Here is a 17,230-nt window from a genome sequence, read left to right as displayed (position 1 = left end):
TAGTAGTTAGCAACAAGCTAACATCCGCTAGAGCAGTTAACATCTAGCTAACATCAGCTAGAGCAGTTAACATCTAGCTAACAGTCTACTGAGTAGCTAGCATGTAGTTAACATCTACTAGAGTAATAAACGTCTAGCTAACATCAGCTAGAGCATTTAACATCTAGCTAACATAATCTTAAGTAGTTAACTTGTAGTTAGCATCTACTAAAGTAGTAAACATCTGGCTAACATTGGCTAGAGCAGTAAACATCTAGCTAACATCGGCTAGAGCAGTTAACATCTAGCTAACATTAGCCAAATTAGTTAACATGTAAATGTCTACTAGTGTAGTAAACATCTAGCTAACATATACTAGTGTAGTAAACATCTGTCTTTATCCTGGGTAATTAACATGTAGTTAACACATGATTAGAGTACTAAGCATCTAGCTAACATCGGCTAGAGTGGTTAACATCTAGCTAACATCAGCTAGAGCAGTTAACATCTAGCTAGCATGATCTTGAGTAGTTAAAATCTACTAAAGTAGAAAACATCTAGCTAACATCAGCCAGAGCTGTTAACATTTAAACATCTATTAGTGTAGTAAACATCTAGCTAACATGATCTTGAGTAGTTAACATATAGTTAACATCTACTAAAGTAATAAAAGTCTAGCCAACATCTACTAAAGTAGTAAACATCTAGCTAACATCGGCTAGAGCAGTTAACATCTAGCTAACATTAGCCAAATTAGTTAACATGTAAATGTCTACTAGTGTAGTAAACATCTAGCTAACATATACTAGTGTAGTAAACATCTGTCTTTATCCTGGGTAATTAACATGTAGTTAACACATGATTAGAGTACTAAGCATCTAGCTAACATCGGCTAGAGTGGTTAACATCTAGCTAACATCAGCTAGAGCAGTTAACATCTAGCTAGCATGATCTTGAGTAGTTAAAATCTACTAAAGTAGAAAACATCTAGCTAACATCAGCCAGAGCTGTTAACATTTAAACATCTATTAGTGTAGTAAACATCTAGCTAACATGATCTTGAGTAGTTAACATATAGTTAACATCTACTAAAGTAATAAAAGTCTAGCCAACATCTACTAAAGTAGTAAACATCTAGCTAACATCGGCTAGAGCAGTTAACATCTAGCTAACATTAGCCAAATTAGTTAACATGTAAATGTCTACTAGTGTAGTAAACATCTAGCTAACATATACTAGTGTAGTAAACATCTAGCTTTATCCTGGGTAATTAACATGTAGTTAACATTGATTAGAGTACTAAGCATCTAGCTAACATCGGCTAGAGTAGTTAACATCTAGCTAACATAATCTTAAGTAGTTGTAGTAAACATCTACTAAAGTAGAAAACATCTGGCTAACATTGGCTAGAGCCGTAAACATCTAGCTAACATCAGCCAGAATAGTTAACATGTAAACATCTACTAGTGTAGTTAACATCGAGCTAACATGATTTTGAGTAGTTCACATATAGTTAACATCTACTAGAGTAATAAAAGTCTGAGTGGCTTCTTGAAGGAGATCCTCATTACTGTGCTCATGCATCAGCACAGGGCTTTTCCCTGCATGGAGACAAGGCGCTGGCTGGCCTATTAGATGGCTTGTTTTCATCTGTCTGCTCCATGTCCAGACAGAACCACGGCCTCAGCTGAAATATTTAAACCCCCTGTCCTCTACTCAACCATTAAAGAACACCAGCCCCCCGACCACCCTGACCGTCTCTGCTGTTTTTGTTGAACTCTCTCTAGTAAATGTAATATTCATATTCAATATCATTTTATGCCTAATAATAAAATTTTATGTACATTTACATTTATTGATACAGCAAAAGCAAGAAGTGTCTGAAAATGCCAAATGCTAATACCTTCAAGGTCCAAAACATTTTTATTTTTATTTATGATTTATAATGATCTTTTTGATCAGAGCAGCTGTACTTTAGGTTTTAACACATTTACTTTTTCTTGCATTAAAATCATGAATTCTCCTGCAAAATGACCGTTTTGGACATATAATATATATGATATATATTTATAATAATAATTATTATTATTATAATAGTGCATAAGACAGAAGCTAATATATAGATCTAAGATAATTTACACCCAGACTCTACATTTATTTTAGATTTTGACATCATTTTCACTGGATGTTTTCCTTTTAATCAGTGGTTCTCAACCCTGGTCCTGGAGGACCTCCTGCCCGAGCAATTTATTGTCCACCCGGACCCCAAAACACCTGATCCAGATAATCAGCTCATTACCAAGCCCACCCGAGTTAAAGGTGGTGTATAAAAGCAGGAAACCACCAAACTCTGTAGGACATGGAGCAGGGCTGGGATCCACAGGACATTCTGACAGACTCAGTGTAATTCTTCTGTCAATAGAAATTCTCCAAAATATTTTCTTTGATTTCTACTGAAATTTCTATTGAAATATATTATATCTGTAAAGTCGTAATTTTTAAAACATGCTCTTGATTTTGAGGTGAAGTGAAGGTGGTGCTTTCTGAAGGCCTCACTGTGGTCTTCCTTGTTTATGTATTTACACTTATATTGAGTATATTGAGTTTTAATAACAGAATCATGTGTGTTAATTACAATAAGTAGGTTATGGAATACTGTGAATCAGATATGAAAGTATGGATGAATAAACCTTTACCAAAACCAACATCTGTCCAAAACACATGAAGCGAGCTCCTCTCCCAAACCACACACATTAACCTGGAGTGTCTGATCACACTTCTTCACTCCCTTCTGGGTCTGAATTCACCCTCCCTTCCGGCTTTTCAACAGCAAAAACAAAACACACGCTGATTACCCACGCTGCATTTCCTTTCCTGCAAGCCCTCTCTCACCCCAGGCTCTTCCCTGGCCAATAGTGGCGGACCTGGTCGCTAGGGATCCTTAGCAACAGCATCGGGTGATGAGGAGTGTGTGTCTGTGTGGGTGTGTATGGGAGTGAGGTTTGTCCCAGAGGACGTGATAACAGAGGAACAATCCCCATTATCAAAAGACTGTGTGTGTGTAGGTGTGTGTTTGTGTGTCCGTTCAGAATCACCATCATCGCTTGTTTTTATACCCAGAGTATCGACCAATACTGATTCAATTCGATCTTTGGGTGTTTGTATAAATAATCCAGCCTCACAGTTTAGATAAGACGCTCCAAAGTCCTGGACCGCACAGACAGTTACTGCAACAATGAATGAGCAGGTGTCCCAATACTTTTGTCCATATAGTGTATTTGCTATGACTTAAGGGACACATTTGATTTCCTGCACACAGTGCAGGGCTGAGTGCTTTTTTGAAATTGTCTGTTTGGATATTCATAAATTAAAGGTTCCCAAAAATGGAAAACTGTATTTTTGTTGGCAAAGTTGAATAATTAGAGTTCAGGAGCAGGAAGCCAATTCCAAAACATCACAGTTAGTTCACACTAAGTATCATTTAGTTTACTGCCCTCTAAATGTACATACATCCAACCCACTAGCAAAAGTCTAAATGCAGTGGCTACGAAAGAATATGGAAGCAAGTCAAAAAAAGCTGATTTTTGCAAATTAATCCCTTAAATCACTTTACTGTCAGTAACAGTTTCTAGAATCAGACATTCTGGACTAAGAGTGTATTGAGTGGTTTAGACATCACATAGACAAACATCCGGAGGAAAAGTAAGTCAAAAGTATACTGGTTTTACGTTTACCATGGTATAGACATTGAAGGCTATCATGCTGCATTTTTAAAAATGCAAACAAACTGAGTATTCAACCAGTTTCTTACAAAAATGTTTAATTTTATTTTATCTTCAATTTTTAACTTTAATTTTATTATGAAAAGGGAGATGTTTTATGTTTATATCTAATATAAAATAGATAAAACATTTTATCTATAATAAAGCATTTATTTAATCCATACACCTTCTGAGTCAATGTATCTGATAATAATAATAATAATAATAAAAAGAAGAAGAAGACGAAGAAGAGGAATCATGAAATACTGTGATATCGTAAAACTGTGATATTTTCTGGGCTGGTTACCATACCATTAAAACATTTTCCAGCTGGAATTTTATTGCATCCCTAATAATCAGGAATAATCTATAGAGCATTAAATCATTTCTAATAAAGATCATCTAATCGTGGCTGAGGAGCAGATTCATATCTGGAATTTTTATTCAAGCTCAATCAAACGAGCAGCAGCGGGAACATATTGCCTCTCCTTGTGAAGGCTAAGCTCCGTGTTAGTGCTGTATGTTTTCCATATGTGGATATACAGTAGGGTCATGCACGGGCCAGGCATGAATATTTAATGAACCCTGATGCCAGTCTAAAGCCCCGTGCTCCACTAATGATGAAAGCAGCGAGGGGTCTGGCTTGATCCAGATTCTGTAAGAAACTCCTCATGTCCGCCTTTCCTAAATCTGGAACCGTGGTTTAGATCTTATTAGAAAGACAAAAAGCTCTAATTTTATCCTCCTTTAAAGAAAAAGAAAAAAACCCTGGCCAACTGTAATCAAAGAAAGACGAGCTAATGAATGGTAGTTTAGTTTAGCTAGCGAGACGGGAAGGCTTATAGAAATAGCTGGCGGGCCTAATTTGTACGAGCCCATCTGCCCGGGGTTACCGTGGTGATTAGAGGCATTCTGGGAATCCTGATGGGTTTGGCTGCGCTGTGGCACCTCCTGGGATGAGGGTATCCCCCCTGTTCTCCCCCCGTTTCGCCTCTCCTCCACTTTCTCCTCTGCGTGTGGAGCATGGCGAGCAAAGCGGTGAGAATACAGCTCCCCCGAGACCCCCGTGGACTCCATGCTCAGAAGGGCGTGTGTATGTATGTGTGTTGGACAGCGAGGAGTGACAGAAGACGGGTTAGAGTGGAGCTGCTGACAAATCCATTAATTAAATCCTCAGAAATCTATCAACTGCATAATGACTCCCGCAGCTAATTTGGGAGGCTGCGGCGCTCGTCTTTCTTTTGTGTTTGTTCTGGAAACATGCTGGCATTAAAACGCCGACCCAGATTACGCAGATAACCAGCCAGCCGGTTTTGGCTCGAGAAGGGTCTTGTAATGGAGAACAAGTCCACGATATCCATGACCTACTGAAGGCGACAAGACAATGAGGGAGAAACCGGCCATATGGCTGTACCATTCGACCATGCTGACAGATACAGTGCTCAGTGGGTGTCAGAGCTCGGAGCTTGAGCGTTCTTAGAAAGGTCTGGTCTTCAGGAACCTCATTCTTGATCGTACATGGCATCCCTTGCTAGGTACACTGCTAGGTGCAGTACTAACAAGTTGGACTGGGCTATATGACAAAAAAAGGTCAAATCACAATATTTAAAAATAGTTATATATACAATACACGATATCTAGCGCAATATTTTGACATGCAGATAAAATGCATCAGTAGAAGCAGATTCTTAAAAACTACTATTCTCACATACTGAGTACAGCCATTTCTATTCATACTCTGCTGCACTTCACCCAATTAAACAGCACTAATTACACTCTCTGGGATGAAATGTGCAGTTGGTCAGTGTTCTGTAAGTAATGACAATATCCACGAGACAAAGCATATTTTGATTAGGGTTGCAGTGGTATACCCGTTTTAAGAATAACACAGTAAGAAATTTGCTGGTTATCATACAGTTTATAGTTGCTTAATACTGATGCAAGAAATTCAAAATGCACAATAATCCCACAAATATCTCACTATTTTCAGAGTTTAATAAACCAAACAAACAATCGATTAATAGAGAAAATAATCTGCAGATTAATACATAACAAAAATAATCATTAACTGGAAATAAAACAGTTCAACAGAGCTTCGCTCTTTAGTTAAAATTAGGGATGCACCGATACCACTTTTTCCTTTCTGATACAGATACCAGATTTTTATGTCTCTGCCGATACAGAGTATCGATACCAACTCTGACTGAAATGCTCGATAGATGGCTATAAATCCTGATACTCCTTAAAAAGAACAGCATGTACTGGTTGAGTAAACACTGCAAACACTGCATTTTTACTGTTCTTGTCTATAAACTGCTAGAATGAAGGACACAACGAGTCAAAGTGAGACCAAAGGCGTATTTTTGCTCTTCATGCTTGTGTTACTGCCACAGTGATAAGTGGTCTACGCAGCCAGGGTAAAAGACCCCATGGATTAATATAGGAGCATACTACATCTGCTGTGAAATGGGCTTAAGTGTATATAATTCAAGCCACTCCCCCTTCTCTTTCAACTTTAGTCTGATAAGACGCCTATACTGTCTGTACTCTGTAAAGGATGTGGTGAAAGTGTCTAGGTGAAAGTGACTTAAAAACTTAACATTAGGCTGACTGAGAAGTTCTGCTTCTCAGTACCTCAGTACCTCAATACCTCTGAGGGTTGTCCAAACTGTGAATTCATCTGAGACAGACCAATCCAGCCTGATTAACTCGATTCACTAACTGGCTTCTTAGCATAGGGTATGTTTTTGCCTGGATGACCGTGTTTTCTGGAATGATGGTGGTGGAGCTCCATCCAGTACTTTTGAGATGCTGGGGAAGTTGGGGAGTTGGGGACATCCTCACAGCAATGCTCCCTGTAAAATCTAGTAGAAACACTTCCTCCCTGGACAGTAGAGACAGTTACTCCAATCAACAAAAGCAGGATCAAGTCTTTTTAATACCCTTGATTTCAGTAAAACAGTGCCTGAGCAGGTGTCCCAATACTTTTGTCCATTTCATTTAAGTGCATTGTTACACTCTCAGTTCAATTCCAAACAAAAGCACATTTCCAGAAAATCATGAATTATTATTAATGTTCTTCTCCTCTGAGAAAACTGCAGGAAGACTGCAGGGATCTGGTAGCTGTTATGAGGCCCTGCAGCATGTCTGAGATACGGGTCTTCCCACCCAAACACTACAAGAAAGCTCCCCTGTCTCTCCTCTCCTCACCGCTCCCCCCATCCGATCCTGCTTCAGATGGCAGGGGGTCACTGAATAGGATGGATAATGATAATATATGCGCATCAGAACAATACGGCAGCTTATTGCTGGAGTACAGTTCATCTGAATACTGCGTGCGTATAGCCGACGGGATTGGCCGAGTAGGGGGAAGCATTTCAGCCAGAGACAAACAAAGAAATGAGTTCCAGGGTTCAGAACTCAACTGGATTTTACGGCAAATTGATGTCATCCCAGAGAACGCTGGTCACACTCTGACCTGCTTACATCGTCCTCATGCCTCACTGATCCTCTGACCCACCTTGCAATGCTGCCCTGGAGCCCTGTGACCCTGTGCAGGTTAACGTTGAGTCATAACCCACATTCGCTTCCCTCGAACACACCGTCTCTGCCTGTCTGTGCTCATCACACAGCAACCACACGACGAGTTCCCCCATCTTCAGGCAAAACCCAGCACTGAGGACGGATAAACTGTGGACAGATAAGTATTCTCAAGCCTTTCAAGGCGTCCTCATACAATTACATCCTTCTGCAATCAGTTCGCCACTCAGGGCTGCCCTGCCTGGCTTAGCTTTGGCTTGGGTCTGATATGATGCTTTGCAGCAGTTCCATATAATTAATACTGACCAAGTTTCTACAGACAGGACTGAGAATCTAAGTGTGCATTTGAGCATCAGGCTCTACGTACTGGTATATGATGCACAGTTATACTATATGGATATATATATAGAGTGTAGTATATATATATGTAGTGTAATAATGCACACAGCTTTAGGGCCAACTGAGCCAACAACTGTGCCAATGCCTGGGATTAGAACATCTGGCCTATATTCTCCTCAACTATTAAATGTTCATATCTCAGTAAGACTGCCTGTCCTGTGTCTGACGAGCAGCAGAAAAGCTTGTGACCTCTACCTGAGAGTCTTGTCCTAAAAAAGAATCTCCTGAGCTATTGTTTTAATAAATTGCTGAAACTGAAATTAATTCTGCTGAGGGAGACTGTATTTAGGCTGAGGATCGCCAGGAGCCACGTGGGCAGCAAAAGCGCTTAGCCGGTGTTGACACAAACACACGGTGAAAAGATTAATATTATTGGCAGTTGACTGAGTCGCCACTGCTGCATTTCTCGTTACGTAAAATAGAAAGAGACGGAAGTCGTGACCTCTGGCTCAGAGCTTCTGAGGTCTTTAATCCTAAACAGTCTCGATTCATCATTGTTCATTCGGGTACATGATACATTACATTTACAGTGTGCAAAAAAAGTTCTTTCTCTACAATAAAAAACAAATCCAGAGAACACTCTGGTCACAAACGGCATTTTATAAAAATAAAAACATCTTGCCGAAGTTATTAATTATGTCTCTTTAAACAGGCTGTTTTATTACATTATTATTATTATTTACATTAAATATGATATATTTTATATATGTTATATAACTTCAGAATGAGTGGGTGGAGTCAAACTGGAGGCTGAAGAGAAGAATATATGGTGTGAAACAAATGATAAAAAAAACAACTACTAAAATAAACATAAACAAAACAATGACATACTTTATATCATATAAACACATCAAAAACAGTTTGGGTAAATAAAGAAATAAAAGGGTTTCATGTTATGAGCCTTTTAAAATGCTATTTTTTGTTCCATCATATGATAAAGTGAAGGGTCGATCAGTGCCGAATGTGAGTGATCTCTCCTTTCAGAGCTGTAGCCTAAATATTTGCTTTGAAAGGCAGCCTCTATCCATTAAACCCTTCTACCCAGAGTCCTCAGCCTCTTCAGCAGGACCAGCGCACACAAAAGGATGGGTTCTTTCCCCCCTAAAACACATACATACACATCCACACACACACACACACACACACACACACACACACACACACACACACACACACACATGCCTCTATTTGTTCCCCAGCACACAATCACCCTCTTGTGCCCTCCCATGTCCAACTGTACAGCGTCTTCTACGGCATTAGCGTTATTAAACAACCCAGTAATGTCACTGTCATGAAAACGCCGCCCCCGTGCCATGAGGGCTGATTCCTACAAAGCAGATCAGAAACGGTGTCTAATGCATTTTGTGGCATTTGGACTGGAACAGTGGATAATCTATACTTGCAAAAGACAGCTACAGAACAGCAGTGGTGTAGTGGTGGTGTTATGGTGGTGTAATGGTGGTGTAGTGGTGGTGTAAAAGTGGTGTTATGGTGGTGTAATAGTGGTGTAGCGGTGATGTAGTGGTGGTGTAGTGGTGGTGTTATGGTGGTGTTACGGTGGTGTAATGGTGGTGTAGTGGTGGTGTAATAGTAGTGTAGTGGTGGTGTAATAGTGGTGTAATGGTGGTGTAGTGGTGGTGTAATAGTGGTGTTATGGTGGTGTAATAGTGGTGTAGCGGTGATGTAGTGGTGGTGTAATGCTGGTGTAATGGTGGTGTAATAGTGGTGTTATGGTGGTGTAATAGTGGTGTAGCGGTGATGTAAATGTGGTGTAATGGTGGTGTAGTGGTGGTGTAGTGGTGATGTAGTGGTAGTGTAATGGTGGTGTAATAGTGGTGTAGTGGTGGTGTAATGGTGGTGTAGTGGTGGTGTAATGGTGGTGTAGTGGTGATGTAGTGGTGATGTAATGGTGGTGTAGTGGTAGTGTAGTGGTGATGTAGTGGTAGTGTAATGGTGGTGTAGTGGTGGTGTAGTGGTGGTGTAATGGTGGTGTAGTGGCGGTGTAATGGTGGTGTAGTGGTGGTGTAGTGGTGGTGTAATGGTGGTGTAGTGGTAGTGTAGTGGTGATGTAGTGGTGGTGTAATGCTGGTGTGATGGTGGTGTAATAGTGGTGTTATGGTGGTGTAATAGTGGTGTAGCGGTGATGTAAATGTGGTGTAATGGTGGTGTAGTGGTAGTGTAGTGGTGGTGTAGTGGTAGTGTAATGGTGGTGTAATAGTGGTGTAGTGGTGGTGTAGTGGTGGTGTAATGGTGGTGTAGTGGTGGTGTAGTGGTGGTGTTATGGTGGTGTAGTGGTGGTGTAATGATGGTGTAGTGGTGGTGTAATGCTGGTGTAGTGGTGGTGTAATGGTGGTGTAGTGGTGGTGTAGTGGTGGTGTTATGGTGGTGTAATAGTGGTGTAGCGGTGATGTAGTTGTGGTGTAGTGGTGGTGTAATAGTGGTGTAGCGGTGATGTAGTTGTGGTGTAATGCTGGTGTAGTGGTGGTGTAATGATGGTGTAGTGGTGGTGTAATGCTGGTGTAGTGGTGGTGTAATGGTGGTGTAATAGTGGTGTGGTGGTGGTGTAATGGTGGTGTAGTGGTGGTGTAGTGGTGGTGTAATGCTGGTGTAGTGGTGGTGTAATGGTGGTGTAATAGTGGTGTGGTGGTGGTGTAATGGTGGTGTAGTGGTGGTGTAGTGGTGGTGTAATGCTGGTGTAGTGGTGGTGTAGTGGTGGTGTAATGGTGGTGTAATACAGTATATTTATTGGTTGATTTCTTTTGCTACTATGAAACACAGGTGCTCTAACAGAGAGCTGGAATCAGACGGGCTCAGATATCAGACTCTATACAGAGAGCAGGTCTGTGACTTCAGATTGTCTGAACTGACACGGGAGCCAAGACACCATCAGGACACGTTGGCCTCAGCCAGATGTGACTGCTGTGCTGTAAACACCTCACATCAGGACAGTAATATGGGACGCGGCGGCTTTTCCTAGACTCAAGCAACAAGCCCATTTAATGAGCCCCAGAACAGCTGACCAAACTCGAATGGCCAAAGCCTGACCTGAACTGACAACACTGAACTGAGATCAGAGAGCGGGAGAGCTAAACCGAGACGGAGAGGGACGCTGGAATAAAGAGTGTGTGTAATGAGTGTAAAAATAAAAACAGAAACACACAAACAGTCCTTTTCATTTCCCAGCTCTAATTGCTGTGTAATGATCCGTGCAGAAGAAATGGTGAGAACTATTCTAATTAAGCTCTGTTACGATGTTAGTAGTCCTTTAACTAACTTTAACGACCAGCAGACAAAGACATCTGAATCCAGATGTGATGTTTAACAAAGCCCTCGCAGGATCTCAGCGTCTCTCAACATGACATTCCTCAAGTACTCATTAAAAGGTGTAAAAGGCAAGCGAGAAAGAAATCTCATCAGCTGGTGTGTGTACAGGGGAGTGTGTACAGGCTTATGGTGGATACAGCCTCCACATATGAGGCCAAATATTTTATTTCATTCATTTATATATATATATATATTTTCTTTTTTTTTTTTTTTTTTTTTTAATGATGGGTTTTCCAAAATCATCCCAGGCTCAAATTCATACACACAGGGTCAGAAATACACATAAACCCACATCGGTTATTAATTCAGTGGGGCTGAACCTGATATGACCAAGACCCCTTAACTTCCTGCTAGTGCTCATGATGGGCTACAGCTGGTAGCTTCTCTGTAGCCACATCAAAAGAGTGTGATTGACAGCACTAGTTAAACTGACCAACACACAGCACAATGGGAACGTCCAAGGAGCTCAGAACAGATCTGAGAAGATGATCATAGATTTACAAAAGTCTGAGACGTCCTTTGGAGATCTGCAGATTCCAAGATCATCAGTTCAAACAGCTGCATGTATGAAGTAAGAAGGTGTAGCTACTTTGTCAACCTCTGGAAAAAGGCCCAAACTGATCTCCTTAGTGGAGAGGAAATTGGTTCACATGGTCAGGAACAACCCAAGAACTACCAAGACATGAACTACCATGAACTGGAGGCAGCTGGAATATCAATGTCAATGCCCACAGTGAAGCCAGTTTTGCAGTCCAGCAAAGAAGCCCCGCACTGACCCATCAGTAGGGACGCACCAATACTTTTTCCTTTCCAGATAGCAGATTTTGAAGTATCTGAGTACAATACCGATACCAGCTCTGACTGAAATACTCAATAAATGACTATAGATCCTGATACTCCTAAAAAAATTACAGCATGTACTGGTTGAGGAACTGTACATCTGCAAAGTTTCAGATATAACAATACAAATCGAAGCTTAATCTTGCTAAGCTCAACCAGACAGGTGTTTATTTAATGCTTAAAATTCACATTTCATTAGAAGAACACGTCTCTATGTAAAAAGATACTAAACTTCAGTGTGTGGTTTTAAAACAAGCTGCTTAAACTCACACACTGATTTTAGGACCAAAATAAACCACATGGAAAGAAAAAATGTCTTTAAATGTCTGTTTAATGATAATAACTCTTTATGACTGACTGTTTACTGTTTGTAAATGTTTGGTTTCATAAAATATGTTCTAAAAAAAAAAGTACGTCGTCAGTAAGCTTCATAGTATCGATGCTCTCTATTGCCGATACTGTGTGAAAGTGCCAGTATCGGCGCCAACACAGATACAGTATCGATATCGGTGCAGCACCCATCACTATTGATAACTGCTACACTGATACTAAGCATTAGACTGATCTGACCACTGTACGAGTCTGAACCCGGCCACTCTAGCCAATAAAATCAGACCACTCTATGGATGTGCTACCTCTGGTCAGTCTGAGCTGAAACATGCCTCCTCATCTATCTGCTACAATATGATTACAGTGACTCTAAATGACCAACGGACAGCAGACAGAGCTGCCCACCAGTCCCACTCCGTGGCATCATCAGAGGAAAAACACGAGCCTCGTAAGTTGTGAAGCTCATGAGGAGCAACATGTAGATGTGCACCCGAGAGAGAGGTCGATGAATCCGCTCGTCTGTGTCGGACAAACTCATCAATGAACGTCTGTCTGGTCCGGCCCAGGCTGTCTGTCCAACTCGGCTACATGTATGGCCTCTCTTTCAGAGCGTTTAGCGTGTAACATACATCATACATTATCAGCCGAGCCCAGCAGCCGCACGTCCCTTCCAACGAGCTCAAAAGCACATCATTAGAGAGATGTTCAGCCACCATGACAAATGAGCATCACTGCTCAAAGGCACACAATTATACACTGACAGTCTTTTGTCAGTGAGACAGATATCAAACAGCACAACGTCCAACACAAAGCTCCGGGCTAAAGCCAGGTCCGAATATTAGCCACTTTAGCGGCCAGTTTTGCTCAGAGCGTCAGCAATTAGCTAAACGAGGACGAACGCACGAGGTAACACACAACACGAAAAGCATGGGACATCCTTAAAGAAATGATCTTCAAGGGTTCTTTAGTAACAGTGGAGGTTCTAGAACCCGGGTTCTATATAGCACCAAAAAGGGTTCCACTACTGAAACACATCAAAGTACAGCATGATGTACACTTAAAAAGGGTTCTCCAAGGGTTTGTTAGTAAAGGTGGAGGCTCTAGAACCATTTTGAATAATTTATGGGTTCTATATGGCACAAAAAGGGTTCCATCACGGAAACACATCAAAGTACAACATGATGCACATTACAAAAGGGTTCAAGGGTTACTTAGTAAAGGTGGAGGTTGTAGAACCCGGGTTCTATACAGCACCAAAAAGGATTCTACTATTGAAACACATCAAAGTACAGCATGATGCACATTACAAAAGGGTTCAAGGGTTCTTAAGTATAGCTAGAGGTTCTAGAACCTGGCAACAAAAAAGGTTCTACTATTGAAACACATCAAAGTACTGCATGATATACACTTAAAAAGGGTTCTTCAAGGGTTCTCTAGTATATTCTGAATGCCTGAATGAGTCTTTGTCAGGTAAAAGGTTCTTCAGCTACATGGAAAACATCATGGCTCCTAATAGGGTTAGTGGGATTCTACATGACACCCAAAAAGGTTCCACTACTGAAATACATCAAAGCACAGCAGGATACACACATAACAAAGGGTTCTTCAAGGGTTCTTTAGTAAAGGTGGAGGTTCTAGAACACCTTGAAGGCTGAAATAGTGGTTCTTTGCCAAGTAAATTATTTCTTCAAATACAAGGAAAGGAACTTGGATGGCGTATAGGGTTCTATAGACCACCAGAACGGTTCCACTTGAAAGCAAATGTAGATACAGCATGACTGATTCTTAAAAATGGATTCCTCCGGGGTGTTTTAGTAAAGGCAGGGGTTTTACGGGTTACTGGGGTTCTATGTGGCACCACAAAAGGGTTATTTCTTATCTAAAATCCTTTGAAAGCTTCAATAGTCCTTTGCCAGGTAAGTACCAGGTAGAGCTCCTGTGGAGGCTCTTTATAGGCTTCATAGGGTCCTATACATCAACAAAAAGGGTTCTGCAATTGATGAAAGTCAAAGGAACCTGTAGCTAAATCTTTCAGTGCAATACAGAACCACTTTTGCTTAGAACCTAGAACAAACATGTGTGAAGAAAAGACCACACAGGGAAATAAACGAAGGCTGTAAGCATGTCAAGCTCGCTCTCTCCTTGTCTCTATCTCTCTCTTTCTCTCTTTCTAGCAATGAAAGGGGCAATTACCAGACTCCAGGGCAGAGCCAATCCACTAACACAACAACTGAAGGAGGCACTGCTGAATCTCAACACACTTGGGTCACTAAGCTGACACAACACAGATGATTCTCACGAATATTAACGAACATCCAGAAGCAACAGAGTGCAAAATTTACCTCTCATATGAGAGCTCCTGCACTGGTCAGTCTGAGCTGGACCGGCGCGCGGGTCATCCTCAGGTGGTGCTTAAATCCGTCCTCATGTGCCGGAGCCGGCGTGTGATTTATGACGCTGGTGTTAAATCCAAGTCTGTGCCACTGTGTCTTTATGTCTCCTGGAGTAGAACCGAGTAGTAGAACCGAGTGTGTGAGTGTGTGTGTGTGTGTGTTGATAATGACGCTCCTACTCTCTCTTGGTTGCATCCCTGTCTGTGTGTATGTGTATGCGTGTGTGTGTGTGTGTGTTGTGCGCTCTCCCTTTCTCTCTCATTCTCTGGCGCTCTTGCACACACGGCAAACACAGATTCCCATCTGTCGCCGCCCACTTTGCCTTCTCCCGGCCCACCTCATGAATAATAAAAAGCCCCCCCTGGGCGTGCGTCCACCCCCATCTTTGAGGAGGCACACATATACACACGCACACACACACACATGCACACGGGCTCACACACATGTACAAAAATCTGTGTGAACATACACACCCCTCATTGCATACATACATACATACACACACACACACACACATATAGCACAGGCAGTCAAGCATGCAGGACAATCCCCACTGCTTCCAATCTGTCCTTTCCCATCAGGACGGTGGTCTTACTCGTCTGTAACTGTTACTGTATACACTACTGTATTATTATTATTATATTAATAACCCTTTTCAGACCTACACAGAATCCTTTACGCTATGTTATCATTCCAGAGATACAAGGTTTTCTCATGATGGGCCAATCTCAACAGCTTCCAGGCAAGAACTAACTAACTGTAATAAGGAGCGCCAGGGCCCAGAGAATGCACTGGCGTCAGCGGCGGCTGGAGAGAAAGAACGAGTGCAGACCAGACAGAGGGAAAGAAGACAGTGCCGGGAGCAGCCGAGGAAAGGGAGAGCTCCCTGAGGTCAGCGGCTCTCCGTGTGAAAGTGTCTGATGGAGACTCTGAACAGCGAGCTCCTGAGGAGACGGCAGGCTGCGGAGGTGAGCGCACCGCACAGGCAGACGCCGGCGAGCCAGAGGCCTAGTGTTAATTAAGCGCTGTATTTCTGAGCCCTCTGACTGACCAGAACATAGCTTCCGCTTTAGTGCACAAGACTAAATTTCCACGGGCAGTGACTGGGTCTGCATGGGTGGGCATGTATGTATTAAGCTCCTTGTGGGGACCTCACCATGACGAAAAACAAGACAAGAACTACAGTGTCATAAATAAAACAGCACAATTCAGTGTCCCAAGTGGAGAAATTGCCTGAGACTAGTAAAACAGTAAAATAGAAAGTGGGGATTGTTGGCTGATACAAATTATAGATATCTTTTATTTATATGTCTGTTTTTATTTATATGGCTACATCTAATTTGATAAAAAAAATCCAGATAAATACAACATTTATTTAATAGCTAAAGCGCAACACATATGCCATCAAATATCAGTTTAAAATATAAAAAAAATATTAAAATGATCAGACAATTCCAATATGACTGATATCTTTGTACATCACTATGCAAAAAACACTTTTATTAGGTGACAATAGGTGTGTGTGTGTGTGCTGTACGCAAGGAGGATGAAGATGCCCATTCCTTGAACCCTAGGTTTATCATAAAGTTAATAATCCTAATGCAGAAATACTGTAAATTATTTGGTGTCCGTTTGATCTTGTGGAGTCCCACAGGGGTCTATTTTGGGGCCCATTAAAAGTATGAGATTTGAATTATTGGCAGTAATGTTGAAAGTAGTTATGAGAGTCTAGAACTGAAGTGTGGGCTTACATACAATACAGAGTCTAAGGGGTTAATATTGTGAATTAGTTCATCCTTTATTGATGAATCTTGTCCAGAGCCCCTCATATCCCTAATCACCTCAGGTATTACTCACAGTCACCGATCTGTAAAGAGTTCTGGGAGAATCGGGCACTAAGGAGCAGAAAAACTCGACCACGAATCACTTTCCGTCGTTTATTCAGTCCTGGCGTTTCGCCAAAAATGAGCAAGGTCAAAGACTGACACTGTGAGATCGTTTATGAAGCAGTGCGTGAGATTTATGCAAATACTTGATGAGAGGAGCCCAATTAGTATGAGGTGAGGCCAGAGCATATCCAGACAGTCGTGATCACAGGTACGCTAGGCTAACGCTGACCCGGATAGAAACCCATTCTGTCACTCGCTGCTCAGGCCAGCTAGGTACTGGTTTCCTGGAGGAACTGTAGGTCTGAAAGTGCTTCATCTGGGATGGTAAGGTAAATGTTTCATTGAGTAAGCCAGTACGTGTAATTAACATTTTTTGCAGTAGTGAAATACAACTTGAGGTTTGCAGATTTCGTAATTTTGCCAAATTAAGCAAATCACATTTTTAAAAGTTACAACCATAAAAAAATCCATAACATGGTAGATTATACAGAACATGGATATACAGTGCTGTGCAGAGGTTTAAGCCATCTATTGACTTATATATTCCTGTAGGCTACTGTAATAAGAATGAATAAGAATGAGTAGACCGCCTTAAGGTCCACTCCGTCCAGTTAGGGCACACTGTATTGTATGAGCAACTCACTGTTCGTTTATGTTCGTAAAGGCATTATGAGGTGCACTGCGGAACCACGCTAATTTGGTCTACATATCCGAATTTAAGGATATAATGCGTCCATGTTCACCTTATATTAAAGATATGCTTGCTGGTCATAAT

The 17,230-nt window shown here is 41.4% G+C and overlaps 1 protein-coding gene across 13 annotated transcripts in view; it reads right to left on the bottom strand.

The window, feature by feature from the left end:
- Nucleotides 1-17,230, bottom strand: part of nfasca (neurofascin homolog (chicken) a) — a 127,532-nt gene that overhangs the window by 77,285 nt on the left and 33,017 nt on the right. Inside the window, exon 1 of one of the 13 annotated variants that reach the window (XM_072665465.1) lies at nucleotides 14,516-14,835. The exons of the other annotated variants lie outside the window; for them this stretch is intronic. The gene's annotated coding sequence lies outside the window, so the exon portion shown is untranslated. Of the gene's footprint in view, nucleotides 1-14,515; nucleotides 14,836-17,230 lie in introns of those variants that run through there. 13 annotated transcript variants of the gene reach the window in all.

The sequence above is a fragment of the Salminus brasiliensis genome, chromosome 21 (genome assembly GCF_030463535.1).
Source record: "Salminus brasiliensis chromosome 21, fSalBra1.hap2, whole genome shotgun sequence".
NCBI lineage: Eukaryota > Metazoa > Chordata > Actinopteri > Characiformes > Bryconidae > Salminus > Salminus brasiliensis.
Note: the sequence above shows the minus strand (reverse complement) of the source record. Positions and strands in the feature narration are given on the sequence as shown.